Source organism: Gobio gobio (genome assembly GCF_949357685.1).
Source record: "Gobio gobio genome assembly, chromosome: 15".
Taxonomy (NCBI): domain Eukaryota; kingdom Metazoa; phylum Chordata; class Actinopteri; order Cypriniformes; family Gobionidae; genus Gobio; species Gobio gobio.
In genome coordinates this window covers 10355716-10377977 of record NC_137108.1, presented here as the reverse complement: position 1 = coordinate 10377977, position 22262 = coordinate 10355716, and positions in this window count along the sequence as shown.

The following is a 22262-nucleotide window of genomic DNA, read 5'->3' as shown; positions in this document are numbered from 1 at the left end:
TTATGTCCCACAATGGCACAGCCAACTCCAAGTGCAGCTAGCTCTCAAAGGTCTTCCCCATGTTTCGGGGGCCCGCACGGCGCGCATTCACCGTCCCGGTTTGCTCCGGCTGCCACGACCCACTCAATATAGACAGTATATTTCAGCAGTCAACTTTTGGCTCTCGTAGGCAAGACAGATGAAAACGCAGCGGTGGCAGTATGAGATTTCAGCGCGGGTCCAGATTAAACTGGACTCTCCCAAATGAGAGCTGACAGGCTCAACGAGCGGCAGATCATTTCTGGTGAGCGCTGCAGTCTGTGGAGCCGCCCCCACGGAGCAGAGGTGAGCCGGTAAGGATGATAACTCATACACTTAATTGAATCGTGGCTTTAAATTTCATAATACAAGATGCCCATGTGACAGCTGCCGAAAAAAATGAGGCGATGGAGCCAAGGGTATAGCATAATAAGAGGAAGGGAGGAGGGGGAAACGTCTCGGGCACATCGAGCGAGGTACGGGGGATATTCTTCTTTGATAACGGATAGCCTCCAGTTGTATGGACCATTATTCCAAGCACACCTTACAAAGCAAATGAACTTGACAGATGGTTGTGTCACCCAAACCCTTGACTACCGGGCCGATTATGCAGAAAACAATACAATAGAAAAGGGAATCATTACCAAAGGAACTCGGTTAGTCCGCCGAGGACAATGCCATGCAGAGGAACAAAATTACACTTGTGAAATTGGACAGTGAGAATGAGTTTAACATAAAGTGGGTTACAGCCAGGCAATCTGTCATAGCTAAAGCTATTGTCTGGGCCTGCTTGCATGGCATATGAAGTCATCTGTCATCTTTCTGGCTCTATTAATGGCCGCCGCTCAATTCTTAAACGATAGCTTTCACCAGGGCAGACCTGCCAGTCCGTGCATGCTGATGAGATCCCGAGCGTCTCACGCACGTACGAAACATCGACGTGCCACGAGCGGGAAGTTTGCTTTGTCGACACGGCATCTTTGCCGTTTTCAGGGTTTAATTACGTCTGGTGCAAAACATCGAGCAAAGCAGAGTGTCTCTGTGGGTCATGTTTGACAGCAGACCTTCTCTACGACAATCCTTCTAGAGGTACTCGCACATGGAATCTAAAAACGGCATAATACGTGGGCCGTTGAGTTAAGAGAGTTGGCCGTGCTGCTTCATAGACATGATGTGTTTCCAGTCAGTGCTTTTGAAATGATGTATGTCATAATTTCTTCCATCTGACTCATATTTTTATGATGCAACCCTTACTGAGAAATTAAACAGAAGGTAAAGAAGTCCAAGTGGATTAACCCTAGAACACTTAAAATTAGATGCATATAACAACTGTATTGATCAAAATTGATTTTAAGATGACTGGTTACGGCATAAAACCTCCACCACAGAAACATATGCAAATGCTAAAACTAGAAAGTGCTCATCTGAACTAGCATATATACCATATCCACATTTTTTAACTCAAATGCACAAAATGTTAGGTGTGGTTTTTCATTGAAGACATAATAGTGGACAAACTTGCTATTAACATACATACTAAATGTAAATCTGAGCATCAATATGGCCGTCTATAAGATAACAAATGTGAAGCTGCGTTGATATCCATTATAGGTAACGCATGGAATCTAGAGGTATTAATACAAATTATTTCAATATAAAAAATGTTGTAAAAGTGATTTATTTTTTCGCATATAGCGCTAAAAATACATTGACCCTGTAAGTTAAAATAATGATGGTAGAGGAATAGTTTATCACTGTCTCTTTAATGTGAACAAAACAATGTGGACTAAAATGAACTCTCAGCATGCACAAGCGCTATAAATGCAACTTGGCTGAACATTGAGTTTATTAGAGCCCAGATTTCCTTTTAATTGCCTGAAATATTTGTTGAGTGTGCAGAGAAAACACAGATCGAGGACTCAACTGCAGTTCGGCAGCCATGTGTTTGTTAAAGCCCCGGCAAACATTTCTCTTTCTTAATGAACTCTCCTCCTTGTCTCATTACTCCGCCAATTCACAAGTCAAACCCAGAGCAGCCAATATGGAGCTTGCAGCCCGGCGTTAGGTGCGTAAACATGAACGAATCAAAGGCCCTGTTTGTGCCGCAGCACACTGCAACTTTTCAGGAAGAGGAATAGGCCTTAAAATAGGAAATGTCACACTAGCTTGTAAGGGACTAACAGAGCTGTATCTTGAAAAGAGGGCAAGAGCGAGTCAAAATCGTCTCTTTAAATGACTTCGATCTCTTGTGCGATGAATCACAGAGAGTTGCAAATCCTTTTTAGCTAATTGCTACCAGCTCGTGAGATTCTCCCCCCGTGTTCAATATCAATTTTCAGGGCCAAAGGAGATAGTGCATCTCCCTGGAGTCCTCCAGCTACTCTGATAAAACTGCACAACAGCACTTAGCGAGTTCAGCCGGGGGAAAAAGAGAGCGGGGCCATCTTATTCACAGCTGCTAGTGGTAATGAAGGAGAAAAAATCAGACAATCGAAGTGAGGCAGCGAGCATCCTGGTGCCATGCGCTCCGTGACCTTCTAGGGGAGAGACGTCCATGTTTACTGCACTGATTTCAGCCAGAAACGCAATACATGCTCCGCACATAAAGATGTGCATGACATCTGCGTAGGTTCTGATTATGAAGTGGATAGTTTCAGACATCAAATCTGCTGACGAGCCACGTTCAATGTTGTTGTGAAATTGCATATGTAAGCTCCGTATCCACCAAAATTACCCAGAACAATTTGTCCCAGGAACTCTTTTCCGCCCAGACCTGCTGTTGTCTGCTTTTCCATCGCGGTCTAGTACAGTGAAGATTAGTCCGGTGACGTAGGACTGCACGCGACTTTCCAGAGCCCACTGGATTTCGTCCTCCGCAAATAAACTTAATAAAGCTCGAACCTCGTTGTCGGCCCATCGGTTCAATTTTTTTAACTCCATTGTTGATTCGAATAGCAAACAACTCTTACTCCGTGCACCACAACAGACTTTTAGGTTGAAATAAAATGCTGTGTGAGCTCAACCAATCAGCATGTTCAGTGCACAAATCCCACCCCTGAAAGTTCCTGAACTTTGTAAAAGTACTACCTCGCGAGCAGGGCCATTTTGAGGGGGAAATCTTTACCCGGAACTTTATTTAGACCCTGGTTCTTGCAGTCGAAACACACCGAGTACTACTCCAAAGTCCCTAGTTCCTGGGGAAAGTTCCTGCGGTGGAAACGCAGCTGTAGAGTAGGTATGCAGTGGCCCTGTAAAGACACTGGACACTTAAGTAACACTTAGGCCGCGTGTCCACCAAAGTGTTTTTAGCCAGATGAAAATGCTAGGCGCTCTGCTCTATAACACCTAGCTGTGGGTGCTTGAGAGCATTTTGGCAGCGTAGCGGTTTTTTTTTTCAGTTGAGACTTTTCTTGCTATGATACGGAATATCCGCGGAAGTGTTACTAGTATCGCATTTCACCGATAGTTGGTTTCTATATAAAAATGTTGATACAATGCTCTGGATCTTGTATTAAATGATTTTGTACCTTTATTATGCTTGTTGGTGTCATCTGTTGACATTGGACACACAGAATGTGGCGGTTGGTCGGTGTGGTATTTGTCCTGCACCTCCTCCACTGTGATTGGACAGTGACTGAGGGGCGCTGTGTTTTACTCAAAGTTAAACATTCTTCAACTCTCGGCGAGGCTCCTCTAGCATTCAGAGCTTGAGCATGAAATAGATGCTCAGCACTCGTTATGCTCATGCCGTTTGAAAAACTTGATGCTCCCATTGAAAACAATTGAAAAAATACAGCACGAAAAAAATGCTTTGGTGAGATAACGGTCTTAGTGTTATGTCAGGGTGCCATTAAATATCTCACCAAATATAGCATCCTCAAAGAAATGGATGTACTTTTTACAGAACTGACGTCATTACTATTTTTTTCTCCAATGACTTTTAATCAGCTGGTGATTTATTTATTTTTTGGTGGATGTATGAATCAGTTCTCCTTAAGTTCACACTGGAACCACAGATGTAGAAAATCACAAACAAATGCCTATAAATGACATCATACCCACGTTACCCTTCACTCAAAAAAAAAAAAAAGGTTCTATATGGCACTAAAAGTGGTTCTTGGCTCGTAATCATAGGGGAACCTTTTTAAGTGCTGTATAGTACCAATTTCAGTGCTTCAGTGGTTCTTCGGCGGTTCTTTTGCTAAGGTACTATATAGCACCACTGACTAGGGTGCTATATAGCACCGCTACCATATCAGAACATGTTAAGAAGTGGTTCCTCTATGATTATGACGAAGGACCACTTTTAGTGCCCCCTTTTTTTTAGAGTGTTCTAATTTTGTAGAAACCATGGAAACACCAAAGAGCTTTAATATATTGTGTTTTATTAGACAGGTGAGCAACTGTTTGGATACATTCATCGACAGAGTACGAATCATTGTTATACAGCTCGACACAGTTAGTCTTATTGTTTAAATCTTGTCATGAATTACTGCAAGTACCATGTTTTACCATGCCTAATATCGATCTAGCTTACTGCAGTGTGCAACAAGTCTCATAGCTGTCGAGCGAACGCACAGAAAAGCATTATAACGTAACTTTCAACACACTCAAATGAATCTAATATGATAAAATAGCACTTCTTTACCCAACATACGTTTGACCAGAAGAAGCGGAAGTGGTCGTCTGCAGCAAAATAAAAGCTCTGCGAAATCAAGACGTCATCAAGCTACGCCTTTGTTTTGAATAAGCGACCTCTAGCAGCAAAAAAATACATATTGAGGCTTTAACGCTACTTTACTTGATATTCTATCATCAAATTCAATGATTGTTAAGTATGGCTGAGCAGTTTTTTATGGCCAATGCATCAATCGCAGTGGTGTCAAGTTATGTCAAACCATTGAAACACAGTAAACAGAGAAAGTAGTTAGGCTAAAGAACTTTGCTTCAAGTTTCTTTATTGATATTATTATTAATAAATGTAAATCATTTTCAAGGTCTTTTTTTTTTACTACATACAGGGCCATCCAGTTATGTTATTTCTGTTCTTGTGGCTTATGGCTTTATTGTGCAACTGAAAAAAAAGTAAATAAAAAAAAATTCTGAGAAAGACTACATTTATTTATTTATTTATTTATTTATCCACAGCTTAAAAGTAATGCTGTTTTGAGGTCTTAGTGTATTCAGAAGTCAAAGTGTTTACTGGCGCCATATAGGTCTTTACCCTTGAACACTCAAAAGTCAAACTTCAAGTGCAGGAGTCAGTGGTTGGCAGAACCTCCCCTGACACTCGCTGTTCAGACCTCGGCCTCTGCAATTAAAGAGACACCTTTGCTTTTACAGCAATAATTGAAAAGTGTGAAGTAAATAGGGTCCGGTCAATAATAACTTCAACACTTTCACCCCTTCCTCTCAACACACACACACAGACACACATGTTGGGATTCTATGTTTTATGGGGACATTCCATAGACATAATGGTTTTTATACTGTGCAGACTGTATATTCTCTCCCCTAACACTAACCCTAGCACTAACCCCCTAACACTAACTGCTATTTTAGAATTTCAAAAAATATCATTCTGTTTGATTTATGGGGACCACAAGCTCAACATTTACTGGTATTATAAATTAAATTTGGTCCCCATAATATAGGGAAATACAGGACCACACACACACAAACTCTCTCGTGATTTATGGCTGTTACCCTCAGTCCTCCTCTTTACACAGCACTTCACCTTTGTTCCTCTCACCATCAACATAATCCTCATTAATAAGTAGAGCTTGACTGTAACTTTAAGACATAAAAAAATCCCATTATTTCTCAAAAGGGCAGATTGGCAGCTGCCGGTGCTTGAAAACAATGATTGCTAGACATAAAGACCATATTAGGTGATGAAGAGCAACCCTCATGTTGAAGTTTTAAGCTTTTGAAGGGAAAACACAGCCTTTGCTTTGTGTAATAAACATCTGGGAACAATCTACAACCTGATTAATCATTCATGCATGCCAATATAGTCATAATGGACTCCTTTTGCATCACCCATGAAGGTAAATGAACTTACAGTGGCAAGAAAAAGTATGTGAACCACTTGCAGGATCTGTGAAAATGTGAATAATTTTAACTAAATAAAAGAGATCGTACAAATTGCATGTTGTTTTTTTATTTTTGTACTGTCCTGAATAAGATATTTTACATACATTTGTTTTTACATATAGTCCACAAGACAAAAAAAAAATGCTGAATTTATTAAAATAACCCGTTCAAAAGTGTATGAACCATTAATTCTCAATACTGTGTTGTTACCTGGATGATCCACCGCTGTTTTATTTTTTATTTTTGTGATGGTTGTTCATGAGTCCTGAGCAGTTAAACTGCCCAATGTTCTTCAGAAAAATCCTCCAGGTCCGGCACATTCTTCAGCTTTCCAGCATCTTCTGAAGGATGAAACTGGACTTAAATTATAACGACTAATGTAATATGCAACAATTAAACTTATTTGAGTGAAATAAACAAGACTGGTTAGAATTATAATGTCAATGTTCGCTCTATAAATTGCTTGTTTGTCAGTTGTGTGTGTGTGTTCATGTTTTTCTATCCCAGTGGGGACTTCAACCTGAATGCACACTCACTGACTCATGGGGACTTGTGTCACCGTGGGGAAAAATTGAGGTCCCCATGAGGTAAAAGCTAAATCATACAGAATGAGGTGAAAGTTTTGCAGAAAGTTTTGTGTAATGAGTAGGTTTAGGGGTAGGGTTAGGGGAGAATACAGTTTGTACAGTATAAAAATGTGTGTGTGTGGACTGGTAATCATCACGTTATGGGGACAAAATGTCCCCACAAAGATAGCAATATCCGAAATCCTCATCCTTGTGGGGACATTTTTAGGTCCCCATGAGGAAAACATCTTATAAATCAGACTAAGTGATGTTTTTTGAAAATGTAAAATTGCAGAATGTCTCCTGTGAGGGTTAGGTTTAGGGGCAGGGGCAGTGTAGGGGGATAGAATATACGGTATGCACGGTATAAAAACCATTACGCCTATGGAAAGTCCCCATAAAAGATGAAAACACTACATGTGTGTGTGTGTGTGTGTGTGTGTGTGTGTGTGTGTGTGTGTGTACAACAGCTTTCTAATCAGACTAGCTGATGCTTCTGTTTGGTACATAATGGTTCATCTTCCTGGTCTCCTGATGTTTCATTGAAGCATTAACTAACTGTAAAATTCTGTAGGATGAATAAACATGGAAGTTAATTATTCAATCGCTGATTATTAAATGAATGTGGAGAGCAGCTTAGATTATTTGCTGCAGTGTTGGAGTTCATATTGATTAATGTTTGATTGCAGATATTGGGACCTTAGCAGATCTTAACACAAATTTGTGAGAATGAAAATCTAGTGGAGACACATGTGAGATAGGAGACTATTTGCTCAGAATGAGATTTATTGCAAGTATAGCCTACTTACACACAAGGAATTTGTCTTGGTGAAAGAAGCTTCCAGTGCACAAACAAAAATAAGACAGATAATAAAAAATAAAATAAAATAAGTGATTAAAATATATATTATATTAAAATACACAATAGGCAATATATGTTCACACAAATATAATTGCAGGCGAATGTGAATAAGAAAAGAGGTAGGATATGTTAAGTAGTATTTTAAATATTATAGAACTGTTTAATTCAACACCTCTGATAACATGTCAATGACAATGTCACAATTATTTCATAGTACTTTATACAAAAGCTTCACAGTAATAAACAGGAAAATAAAATAATCAGTGATGCAAACTTCAAATGTGAGACAAATTCAAATCCATTAGCTCTATAAAAAATGTCATTATGATTCAGGTCATTTCAATACAGTTCAATTATGAAATCAGTTCAATTCAGCTATAAAACAGCCGCACAGAAGACAATATTGGCATTATTCAGGTCAATTCAGTTCAAATTTTGTAGTGCAGTTATATTGATAATATTGCTGACTATTAAGTATCGTTTCCTAATTATGAGACTTTAAGTGTGAAATGGGACAGGGAACGTGTGTGTAACCCATAAGGATGGTAAAGCCAGAGGATGTGGAGATGCTCTCGGTGCGTTGTGTGGATTTGGAGCGAGGTCATTGTCGGGAATATGGCTCTGATCTCCCCTGGCCCACATGGCTCTGTGTACACAGGGCAGGAGACTGCCATCTTGCGAACTAATCTGCCCCCCTTGAAAGTGATAATTGGTTCCACAATACTGGCAAATAAACCACTGCTAATAATACATGAGGAAAGCCTTGCAGTACTTGACAGTTTACCAGCCAGAATGTTAACCAATGTACTGAGAACATTCCTTGTTATTTGGGTTGTGGCACATCGAAGCATTACCTGACTTTTCCCAACAACCAGCCGATCAAACAAACGTTGTTCTGTACATGTGTTGGCGCCCGATGTTGCACGCACATGTGAAACTAAGAGTGCTTTGTATGCACTGTGCTTCAAACAGCAAGCTTAGCTTTAGGATTATGCCAGGAAAGCGGGGCTCTTCTTGGATTGGGCCTGTTGTGGCCCTTCTGGCCTGCTCCTCGCCCCCCTCTCTGCTCCCCTAATCTGATTTTTACCAGCCATCTTTGATCTAGTAGGGCCAAACCAGTTGGGTCTGCAAGTGCAGATGGAGAAAATTTGGAGATTAGCTGCTTTCCCTTACAGCTTTAGTGGCTAATACCTGATTAAGGGCCCAATCAAGCAATTGTCTTATGGTTGGCTATCGGAGGGCCACTGGCTCAAGAGGAGGGGGTGGATGAAGGTTGATTCGGTAATGGATACTCATTTTATCCTGGTCCACTAAGAAGATTAGGCCTCGGGTGTCACATTAGCCATGATCTCAGGGCCTGAGCTGGACCCTCAAAGCTTCTGGACATGGTGCTGCTTCAAGCTTTTGAGTAAACAGACAGCTTGAATTCCGAGACCCCATGTTGTGGCATGAATAATATGCAGCATTACAAAGTAGCTGAAGATCTCAGAGCATGGTGCGAAAGACCCCTTCCCTCTTTTTTTAAAAGTGGCAAGATGATATTATCTGAAGCGAACCATCTGGTTTCAGTCAGAAGAAACAACTTGTGTAGATGGCAGGACCAAACATACCCCAGAGCTATCCCAGCGGTTACGCTTCCTATTTGGATTTTCACCAACAATGACCAGCATCCATGAAATAGTGCTGTCAGTTAGTACCACCCACCCCACCCCCACTCCTTTTTTTATTTGTTTTTTTTTTATTTTTACAGTTTATATCCTACTTCCTGAATCGAAATTTGTACACACTACTATTGAAAAGTTTGGGGTTTGGATGTTTTTAGAAATTAATACTTTTACTAAGCAAGGACGCATTCAATTGCTCAAAAAAACAAAACAAAAATTTTTACACAAATATAAAGCAACTGTTTTCAACACTGATAATAAGCAAATCAGCACTGAAGACTGGAGTAATGATGCTGAAAATTCGCCTTTGCATCACAGGGATAAATTACATTTTAAATTATATTTAAATAGAAAACAGTTATTTTAAATTCTAATAATATTTCAAAAAATGTTACTGTATTTTTGAACAAATAAATGCAGCCTTGGTGAGCACAATACTTGTAGAACTGTAGTGTACATCTAATAATTTCACAGTACAAAAATATGATTCATAATGTAAAATGAATTTGACATCCAATCATCTCCTGTCTCCGGGGTCTTTCATCCGTTCCACCCAACTAGACATTAATCCACAACGTGAAAAGTGGGAAAGAGGCCCCTCTACATATTCCTGTCATTTTCAAGTAGAGGTGAGTGACTGCCAAAAGATTGAAGCAGAACAGTGGCGAGAATAACATTCCCCAATTAAGACCCTAAAATATGTGGCTAATACTGAGCTATAGCTGATAAACTATTGCAGAAAATTGCGCTTTGGCCAGGGTCTTTCTTTATGAGCAATTTGCCCTGAGTGGGGAATGAATTTGCTTCAATGACAACTGTTTATGTTGCCTTATTAGGGAGTCTTGTTTGGAGCCATTCGAAAGCCCATTACTGTATGAATATCATGGGAAACCGGCACTCAATACAATGCAGCGGTGCTTTGAGATTCATTAAAAATGCTTTCAAAGACAGTCATAAGCAGGCCTGTCAAATATTGCGCACTTTTTATTGCATAAAATGAGAACGGCGAGCAATACTAGCAATTCTCTGGCACCTGGGCAGCTCCTGTTCAATGTTTTAAGTCTAGAGGGAGGATTTTCCTGAAGAGCATAGAGTATCAATTTCCTCAGTGTTTTATCTCTTTAACTCTGTGCCGGTGGGGATGCACGAATGGGGGCCTCTCACCAATTACCTCCTGCATCTCTTTGTTCTTATTTCTAGTCCTCGAGAAATAGCGCCGAAGCCTGATTATGCAGGCCCTTTATACACAAAAATAAATAAGCTGACATTATGGTGATTACTACCTTACCCTGCTCTGTTTTGTTCTGGCGATGTAAACTCCGGCCCTGATGAGATTCTCCTCTCATTACCAGAGACCTTTATCTGAGTCTTGTTAGTATAAGCAGCCACTTTGTGCTCTAAAACTACTGAATCAGTCCTTTCTGTCCAATTAATTACTGAGGAGGAAACAATCTTGTTACTTAACCGCTTGAATTTTACACCTTAAAGTGGAAAATGGTGGAGAGCAGTTGAATGCGCCTGGTTTAAAGGAGGTAGTTGAAGGCAGAGAGAGCAAAAGAGAGGTGTATGGGCTAAGAGGGCAATTAGCTTGATTAAAAAGTTATTTCTCAATCATGGTAGAGAATTTCATTAGCAATGCCGAGGTCTTGGGTTTGATTCCAAGGAAGTGCACCCTGTTGAAAAAACAAAGACAGCATATGCTAGTTAGGTATGTTTTGAAGCATTCCAGCTGGTTTGAGCTGGTTTAAGCTGGTCCTGAGCTGGAGCTAGTTTCTTATGGTGCGTTAACACCAGACGCGAATGAAGCTTTTAGATTAAGCGAATTTCACAAGCGAATGAAGCGAGTAAACTCGAAATGTTCAAGTGTCCAACTACGTGCGAATAGCGCAATTTATTTGCTTCATTCGCGTCAGGTGTGAACGCACTATTAGGAACAACTTAGGACCAGCACTTTCTTCAGTGTTTTCCTCTTTAACTGATCGATTGCTCCTGTCTCCTGTTTGCCTCCTGCCTTGTTTGTAGCTCTGTACAGCCTTGTTTGCTTTTGTATCTCTATTTTGATATATTTTCTTTGTTCTACTGTTCTACTAAATATAACTTACTCATCACCATGCATTGTTTAAGTATATGTACCAAAAACATTTAAGTTGGCTATTATTAAACCACTTATTAAAAAAACGCAACTTGATCCAACAAAATTAGTCAATTATAGGCCAATCTCAAATCTACCCTTTCTGTCAAAAATACTTGAAAAGGCAGTGTCTTCACAATTATGTTCCTTTTTAGAAAGAAATGGTATCTGTGAGGATTTCCAGTCAGGATTTAGACCGTATCATAGTCCTAAGACTGCTCTCATCAGAGTTACAAATTATTTACTCTTATCATCCGATCGTGGCTGTATCTCTCTATTAGTGTTACTCAATCTTAGCGCTGCATTCGATACTATCGACCACAACATTCTTTTGAATAGACTCGAAAATTATGTAGGCATTAGTGGAATTTCTTTGTCATGGTTTGATTCATACCTATGTGACCGTTATCAGTTTGTAGCAGTAAATGAAGAGATGTCACACCGATCACAATTTCAGTATGGAGTACCGCAGGGCTCAGTGCTAGGACCGTTGCTCTTCACCCTGTACATGCTACCACTGGGAGATATCATTAGGAAGCATGGCGTTAGTTTTCATTGTTATGCTGACGATACTCAGCTCTATATTTCTTCACACCCTGACGAAACTTACCAATTCACAAGATTAACGGAATGCATAGCTGATATAAAACATTGGATGACCAGTAATTTCCTGCAACTCAATTCAGAAAAAAATGATTTTTTAATTATTGGACAAAAAAGCTCCACAAGTAGTAACCTAGAATACTATCTAACACTTGATGGCTGCTCTGTCAAGTCCTCGTCGTCAGTGAGGAACCTGGGTGTACTCTTTGATACCAATCTTTCGTTTGAAAGCCACATTTCTAGCATCTGTAAAATTGCATTCTACCATCTTAAAAATATATCTAAATTACGGCACATGCTCTTGGTGCAAAATGCTGAACAGTTAGTTCATGCGTTCATGACCTCAAGGCTAGATTATTGTAATGCTCTACTGGGTGGTTGCCCTGCTCGCTTAATAAACAAACTCCAGCTGGTCCTAAACGCAGCAGCTCGAGATCTTACTAGAACCAGGAAGTATGACCATATTAGCCCAGTTCTGTCAACACTGCACTGGCTGCCTTTTAAACATTGCATACATTTTAAAATCTTGCTTACTACTTACAAAGCACGGCGTGATGACTCCGATTGTTCGAATATTACAATTTAATAATTGTTAAATCGATATGTCATCCTCAATAAACCCGTCTCCGGCGTGATGACTCCGATTGTTAGAATATTGCACTTTAATAATTATTTAATCAACACATCATCCTCAATAAACCCGTCTCCGGCATGTTGCCTCTGATCTTTCAAATATTCCGATCTATTATGACCTCTGACCTGTAAAGTTGCCAGAATAATAATCATACGCTGTTTGTTAATTGGCCAGAGGAGAACTGGCACCCCGACTGGGCCTGGTTTCTCCCAAGGTTTATTTTTCTCCATTAGGTCACCTGAAGGGGTTTTGGTTTCCTTGCCATTGTTGCCTCTGGCTTGGCTTGCTCAGTTGGGGCCACTAATTTTTTCTTATTTTTTTCAACTAAATATCCAAATAAATCTAATTATTAAGCCAAATTAACCATATAAACTAAATTACTGATCTAATTACTGATCTAAAGCCCACACTGTCACTGTATGATAATTGAAATGATATGATGACATCACCGTTTTCTCCGGAATGGCTATACGGCTGAATAAAATTCTGTTGCATTAATTTGCTGTTTAACACTGTAAAGCTGCTTTGAAACAATCTGCATTGTTAAAAGCGCTATATAAATAAAGTTGACTTGACTTGACCAGCTTAAACCAGCTCATGACCAGCTAAGGACCCGCTTAAACCAGCTCAAACCAGCCGCCATGCTTCAAATCATACCTTACCAGCAAATGTTGTTTTTTTCAACAGGGCACTGATCAAATGTGTACTGAATACACCGAATATCGCTTTGAATAGAAGTGGAAGTGGAATGAAGTTGGTAAAGTTTTAGGTTCAGCTAAAACCTGACGCACTGGAGAAAGATTATCAAGACAGTGACTACCTTTACATGCTCCCTCATAATGCGATTATAATAGGATTTTGACAATATTGCGATTAAACTTTACCTCATGTAAACGCAATACTTTGATCAAACTAATGCGATTAAGCTCATAATCGTAGTAACCATAGTCGCATTAAACTAGGTGGCGTTCGTCGATTTCGCAATAAACAGGCATGTAAACACCTTAATCGCATTATTACCATTCTGACCAAAGTGTGCATGTGCGCAGACATACACGGATACCGTGTGTTGTTCACACTCCTTCATGAATGGACTTTGTGACATTTTTCTGAAGTTTTCTCTTCCCCAAATCACTAAACTCTGTCAACACAACACGACGGCAGCAGGCAAACCCGGCATTGCAATGTTCATCATGGCGCCGAATAATATCCAGTAAGCTATCTATAAAAATGTATTGTGAATTTGATGCGAGTAGATTAAAACAATGGCCGATAACATGCATATATATATATATATATATATATATATATATATATATATATATATATATATATATATATATATATATATATATATATATATATATATATATATGAGTGTGGTATAACCATACTTATAAGCAGAAAAAAAAGAGTTCTTCTCATGTCATGTAAACATCTAACTGCGATTGAGACCTTACTCTGATTATTATAAATATTTGCATTATTGGTGCACATGTAAACATAGTCAATGATCCTAAACCCAAAGCAAATTAGCATTGGAGTGGTGAATATCCTACAACAACTCAAAGTCAAAGCCTTGTTCCAAGGCAGTAACCATGTCTTGAACATAGGGGGGACCAATTTTTTGTAAAGCAAGAAATAGAACAGTGAAGGAAATTTTAGGTCTAATTCTAGCTAGGAAATAAACACTCCTAATGTGTGTGCATCGATGGGTTAAATGCAGAGGACAAATTCCGAGTATGGGTTACCATACTTGGCCTTCACACATTACTTTCACTTTCATCAACTATTTGCAAGTAATATTTGCATTAATTTACATTAAAATGTGCACACATGTACTTGTATTTGTATGCCTAATATGTTGAAAACGTAGAACGTTTCTTTTCTCGTCACATTCAGTTAGCAAGTCAAGTCAAGTCACCTTTATTTCTATACACAGATGCTTCAAAGCAGCTTTACAGTGATGATAGGAAATAATTTTGTTTTAGATGAAAAGCTAAAGTAAGTTTTTGATTGATTCATTTCTGTTGTAAAAACTGATTTCAAAATGTAAAAACGCATGTAAAAAATATATATATTGCACAAAATGAAAACAATCATGTAAATATTATTATAAGTGTGAATCAAAAAATTAAAAGTGCATTTAAAAAGAAAAAAAAGTGTGTTTTGGTCATAATTTAGATTTTTTTTCAATCTAATTTCAGCTTTTTATCTCATAATTAGGACTTTTAATCATAATTTAAAATTTGAAGTCATATTTTTTACTTTAAATGCAAAATTTAGAATATTTTTGTCCTAATTTCAACTGTTCATCTCACAATTCTCACGACTCTTTATCTAATAATGAGGACATTTAAAATCATATTGGGGGGTGACGTGTGTGGTTATGACCTTGTTCTAGGCCTTGTTCTTAAAGGGATAGTTCACCCAAAAATGAAAATGCTGTCATTAATTACTCACCCTCATGTCGTTCCAAACCCATAAGACTTTCATTCACCTTTGGAACACACCTTTTTATGAAATCTGAGAGCTTTCTGTCCCTCCATTGACAGCTACGCAACTACCACTTTCAAACCCCAGAAAGATAAAGACATCATAAAAGTAATCCATGTGACTCCAGTGGTTTAACCTCAATTTTATGAAGCGACGCGAGTGCTTTGTTCGTGCAAGAAAAGCCACTTTATTTACATAATATTCACGTTCACATATGTGTTGTATTGATGTGAGAGTGGATGTTGCGTGAACGCGCATTTAAGATTAATATTTTGTAAATAAATTGTCAAATCATGTTTCATCATGACACTTCATAAAATTGGGGTTAAACCACTGGAGTCACATGGATTATTTTTATGGTGTCTTTACTACAGTTCTGGGGCTTGAAAGTGGTAGTTGCGTAGACTGTCAATGGAGAGACAGAAAGCTCTCAGATTTCATTAAAGAGACCTTAATTTGTGTTCCGAAGATGAACGAAAGTCTTAGGTTTTTGTAACGACATGAGTGTGAGTAATTAATGACATGATTTAAATTTTAAAGGGTGAACTAACCCTTTAAGAATATCTGACTTTGAAACTGTGATGTGTGAGCAATATCTAAATGATTTGAACAACCTGAGTAACACCTGAACAGTTTGTGAATCTGCACATAGAATCCTTCTTCGAAAATATCAGTGATAAGAATATCCACAGAGAGTTGTGTAAGATGAGTGATTCAGCAATGGGGAATGAGGCTTTTGCAAGGCACTGCACACAGATATTGTCATGGTCATGGCCGTGCAAAAACTGAAGTAACTTTGCGCAGTAGAACGTGGCAGTGTTTTCCTCGGGGAGGGCTGAGTTAGCACCTCTGCTCCCCTCTGGTCAGCTAATGAGAGAGGCCTGCGGTTCTGCCCCTCAACCCCCTCCGACTGGAATCGATCCCTGATGTCAGAGGCCGTACATTTGGCCTGCTAAGCCACCCACTCCCCTGTGAGCCAAATTAGCGCCCTAACACACTGGGGCACCAACAGTAGCCATTGTGTGTTCAGACTCAAGGGCCCGGTTTCGTGACACTCGCTCCTGCAGGAACGCACTTGAAGTTAATGAAGAGTTCATATCCAGAACACTGAATACAGGGCCTTACTATCAATGAATGTTAAAACTCTCACTCTGCATCAAATTGTGTGTCCAAAATATGATTCATTATATTTTATATTTGAAAACATGACTGCGGACAAGGGTTCTTCTAGTTAATTAAAACTAAAACAACTCAAAAACTTGAAATAAAAGACACTTTTATCTGAAGTAAAATAAAATATAAAAAAACAACTAAAACACTACAATGATAACTAAAATTACACAAAAAACCTTCTAAAACTTCAACTTCAATTCAAATGAAAACAGAAAATATAAACATTTTAATTCATTTAAAATATTAATAAAAAACTAAAACTTCAACTACACAATTATAAAATAAATACTTTAAAAATATTATAAAACTCATTTATTAAGCACTTTTGTTTGAATTAATTAAGATGAAAACAGAAAATATAAACATAGAAACGTATTCAAAATATGAATACAATGCATCATTAAAAATGAATAATTAATTAAATATTGAAAAAAAAATATTATACCTCAATTATACTAAAATAACACTGTTGTAGTCAAACATTGTATAAAACTAATGCCTGACTTACAGTAGAAATCTGAATTTTATTGGACTTCTTGACAAATATTGTTACACAAAATTGTATGCTAAAGTTAGCAAACACTCTACAAAAACATTCAATATAGCTGCAAATAGCGTTAATTTATTTGCTGTCACCCATTATAACTGTAACCGTTATTGCAAAATAAAACATAATAAAATGTTATATATATATATATAAACTGTATAAAATAAATACAGAAAATCTACAGGTAATTTTCTGCCATGACATTATCCAGTAATTTTACGGAAATTTCCGTTAACCCCTTAAAACACAAACTAATGCAATGTGCAATTCAAAATACAGGTAAAACACCTGTAAAAAAAAACAATACGGAAAATTCCTTCATATTTATACAGTACATTTTGCCCTATTTTTACTGACTTTTTTTTACAGTGTATATATATATATATATATATATATATATATATATATATATATATATATATATATATATATATATACAGTCAAACCAAAAATTATTCAGACATATTTTTTACTAGTGGGTGCAAGACACTACAGTTAATTTATGTAAGTGAGGATAGCAAAATAAAGTAAACTGGGACATGTTATATCCAAAAATTCTTCATACGGTGCCTGTAAAATGTATAAAAAATTGGGACCAAAATTATTCAGACACTTTGACCTGACCTTGTTTTGTGTAAGTTTTTTTTTCTTTAAATGCTAATTTTACACCTCAAACTGAACAAAATTAAGCATTGCTTGGTCATTGGTTGATAACCATAAATTGGTATTATCTCATTGTGTACTTAAATTTAACAGACAGCTGATTGGTTGATTGTACATACCTTTCTATCACAGTTATCTGACATTATCAAGATGAATTTGTTCTGACACAGTTTAATTCTGAGTTCTTGTCATATTTTATTGCCATATTATAAACCAGGGTTCCTCAAACTCGGTCCTGGAGGGCCACTGTCCTGCAGATTAGTGTTTGATTAGGGTTAGAGCTAAACTCTGCAGGACAGTGGCCCTCCAGGACCTGAGGAACCCTGCTATAAACTATAGCGAATAAACTGTGATAATGTGAATATATTTTGGTTTGACTGTGTGTGTGTATATATATATATATATATATATATATATATATATATATATATATATATATATATATATATATATATATATATATATATATATATATATATATATATATATATATATGTTTCTTTCTTTTTTTCCGATTGAATCACTGAAACTATTGACATGGCAAACAGAAATCTGAAGTAGAACTGATGCTGCCTGTGGGACTGAATGATTAAACAGCTCTATTACTATAGGCATCTGTAAATATAAATGCATTTTTATCTTGCTGAAAGTATCAAAAAGATATCTGAATGTATTCTGTCAGACAATTCAAGCATTCTACAATGCCTTCTTGAGCTTGAAATCTGTTGAAATTGTTATTCACCCCCACCAGACAGTGTACAAAGAGAAGATTAGACAATTTATTTTGCCATTTATTATTCAGAGGTAATGAATCCTTCTCTGTAAAATTGAGATCTGCATTTAGCTGTCAGCATCATTTTGGATAAGAGATGACTGACATTTGCTCCGGGTGCCGTGCGGGTATTTGTTTGGTCTCTCGTCTCAGACGTTTGAGTGAGTGATAGATTATTCCACTCCTAGATTATGTTGTGAAATATTCAAATGATCATTTCGGCTGCGGGGGCAAACACGAGGCCCACAGAAATGGATTTATTGTTTGTATATTACGAGGCCTTTGGTGGCCCTTGCTTTTGCAGGACACTCCTGAGAGCGGCTTCGGGAGTGATTTTGAGCTGCGGCGAGTCAATCAGGTTTACTCTACATTTTAAGATAGAAAATGTAACGGTACTTATGATTGTGAGTCAATTAATGCTAATCTCACCACTCAATGTTGATCGCAACCACATGAGAGTTTGTTAACAATTATTGGTCAAAAGTAAAGAAATGGTGTGTGTGTGTGTGTGTGTGTGTTCATGATTTTCTATTCCAGTGGGGACTTCATCCTGAATGCACACTGAATCATGGGGACTCGTGTCACCGTGGGGACCTAAATTGAGGTCCCGAAAATGCTGGGTTAAAAACAACCCAAGTTGGGTTGAAAATGGACAAACCCAGTGGTTAGCTTAAATGTTAGGTTAAATGTTTGCCCAACATGCTGGGCAGATTTATTTAACCCAACTATTGTTTAAAAATTACTTTATGGCTGGCTTAAAATCAACCCAAAATAGGTTGGACATTAAAAACCAGACACATTATTACTAGAGGCAAATATAATAATCAAAAGGTGGACATTTATTAATAAGCAATTTATTATTGTTTAATTATTATTCATTAAACTTATTAAAAAAATCATTTATTATCGTTTTATTGTCGTTTCCAACATACCTTGAGTTCATTTTAAGCAAGCAATACCATTTTTTTTTAAACAATAGTTGAGTTAAATAAAACTACCTAGCATGTTGGGCAAACATTTAACCCAACCACTGGGTTAAAACAACCCAATTGCTGGGTTTGTCCATATTCAACCCAACTTGGGTTGTTTTTAACCCTACATTTTTTAGAGTGCGATGAAACAAGTTTCATACAGAATGAGTTTTTTTTTTTTTTTTCTTGAAAATGTAAAAATGCTGAAAGTTTACTGTGACTGGTAGGTTTAGGGGTAGGGTTAGTGTAGGGGAGAGAATATGTAGTTTGTACAATATAAAAACCATTATGTCTGTGAAGAGTCTCCACAAAGATAGTGAACCAGACGTGTGTGTGCGTGAGAGAGAGAGAGAGAGAGAGAGAGAGAGAGAGAGAGATCCTGGTAAACCCTGTTATGGGGACAAAATGTCACCACAAGGATGGCATTATTCGAAATCCTTGTCCTTGTGGGGAAATTAGTTTGGTCCCTATGAGCTTATAAAACATACTAAATTATGTTTTTTGAAAATGTAAAACTGCAGAAAGTTTTCTGTGATGAGTAGATTTAGGGTTAGGGGGTAGAATATACAGTTTGTACAGTAAAAAAATCATTATATCTATGGAAAGACCCCATTAAACATGAAAACGTGTGTGTGTGTGTGTGTGTGTGTGTGTGTGTGTGTGTGTGTGTGTGTGTGTGTGTGTGTGTGTGTGTGTGTGTGTGTGTGTGTGTGTGTGTGTGTGTGTGTGTGTGTGTGTGTGTGTGTGTGTGTGTGTGTGTGTGTGTGTGTGTGTGTGTGTGCGTGTGTGTGCGTGTGTCTTTGTTTTTGTGATTTATGAGGACACAAATTTGTGTAATGACACAGGTATTACACTGGTATTACGACATAAACATGAAATATGAGGACATTTCACATGTCCTCATATTTAAAATAGCTTTAAAAACAAGCTAAACAATGTTTTATTAAAAATGTAAAAATGCAGAATGTTTTCTGTGATGGGTAGTCTAAGGGGTAGGGGTAGTACAGGGCAGGGGTTTTCAAACTGGGGTCCAGGGACCCCCAGGGGTCCTCCAGAAAGTTCTAAGGGGTCCCCGGAATTTTCTGAGAATAAAAAGACAAAGCAAAAAAGGATAAAGTCTACCGAACATTCTAACCATTTCATTTCTAAAAGTTTCTCTTCTTTCTTGCCGTATACATTCCAGAATTGTATATGTTTGCTTTGTATCTTTAGTGAGTTTTTCTCACTATAGTCCCCTTTATCTCGCTCACTGGGGTTGTAAGACAGTTTTGAAAGTTAAAAGTTGCTTTTATAAATAATTTTTTATTGAAAATGTTCTTCACGTTTATACATCCAACATTAACAGCCAATTTAAGTTGGAAATAATATGTTTTATTTATGCCACACTTACTATTTATCTAACAGTTTAAATGTTTTTTTTCGTACATAAAAATAGATGGATTTTAGGAAGGGGTCCCTCATTATGGTTCATCATATTTGGGGGTTCTTGGCATCATACAGTTTGAAAACCCCTGGGGTAGGGGGATAAAATTTACAGTTTGTACAGTATAAAAACCATTACGCTTATGGAATGTCCTCACTTAGATAGCAAAACAAACCTGTGTGTGTGCGTGCGCGTGCGCATGTGCATGTGCATGTGCGTATGCGTGTGTGTGTGTGACTGCCAACTGGCATCGACACGCTTGAAATACGCACGGGAAACATGTTTGGAATATTTGAATTTTAAATTTTGTGTCATGGGCCGAGGCAAAAGAGAACAAAAAAACAAAAACAAAAACAAAAAAAGCAGACTAATTCACCTGTTCTGCCAAGTTCTCTTTGCCACAGTGAAAATCTTCAATTTAGTCAGTAAACCTGGGTTACTATTAGAAATGACAGCTGAACTTGATGAAATTGTACGATCAATTGGAAAACAAAATTGCAATCAGACCAACATGATTTCCTGGTGCTCAGACCATGCTAATTCAGCTTCCAAACACGGGTAAATGTATTTAAACAGCATAATGGCATATTACCATGCGGTCCTCCTTTTTTCACTGTTTGCTTCCCCCATTAATCTCAAACTTCTATTTGCATGTAAATGTGGTCATATTTTATATCATCAAAATACATGAGGCTCGGCCGCATAGTTGTGTGTGTGCGTGTGTGTGCGTGTGTGTGTGGGCGAGGGGCATGGGAGAGAGAAAAAAGAGAAATAGAGAGCCAAAGTAATACATTGAACTCTGATGCGCAATTACTGACATTTATGAGGAATTTCAAAGGGGTCAGTCCTGGCTGGGGTCGGAAAATGAAGAAATCAACAGGGAATGATATCAATACGGCAGCAGTTGGAGGCAGAGAGTTAGTAGCAGGTGTTAAAGGGTCACATAATGATTAATAGTGCGAGAGCAGGGGTTTCTCACCCACAAGCGCCGGGACCTGAACCTTCAAGCTCAATAACGGAAGGGCTGTTCCAGACTTCTGTCCTCTCGCTCCCTCTCTTTCCCTGCTGGTATAAAAAGCAGAGATTGCTGATTCCCACTTTAACAACTTGAGAGCCCAAATCCAGAGGGACTCCGTCACACTGCTCGAGTCTGCTCAAGTGAGAGAAAACGGGAAGAGGGGGAGTACAGGGGACATGGAGAGGGAAATTTGAGGGGGAAAAAAGAAGAGGGGAGGGAGAAACACCGCAGTGATAAAGGCTTAATTGCTTGGGCATAACTATTTCATATGCAGTTTATAATGCCTGGATACTCCAGGAGCAGCACATTCATTTTGCATCATGTTGACGTATTTCTCATCTGAATTCGATTTTTATTAATTAAAGGTATAGTTCAGCCCCCAAAAAATATATAGATATAAAAATATATATTAAAGTTCTAAACATATATATTCAGCAAGGATGCATTACATTGATAAAAAGTGACAGTATTTTTTTATATAATTTAATCAAAATATATTTAATTATAATTTAAAGGAGAGAATATATTCATATTTTTTTATAATATATATATAACAGGAAACGTAACGCTCTTGTAACGCTCTTGGGTATAGGCAGCATGCACAAACTAAGAATTCTATTTGAAT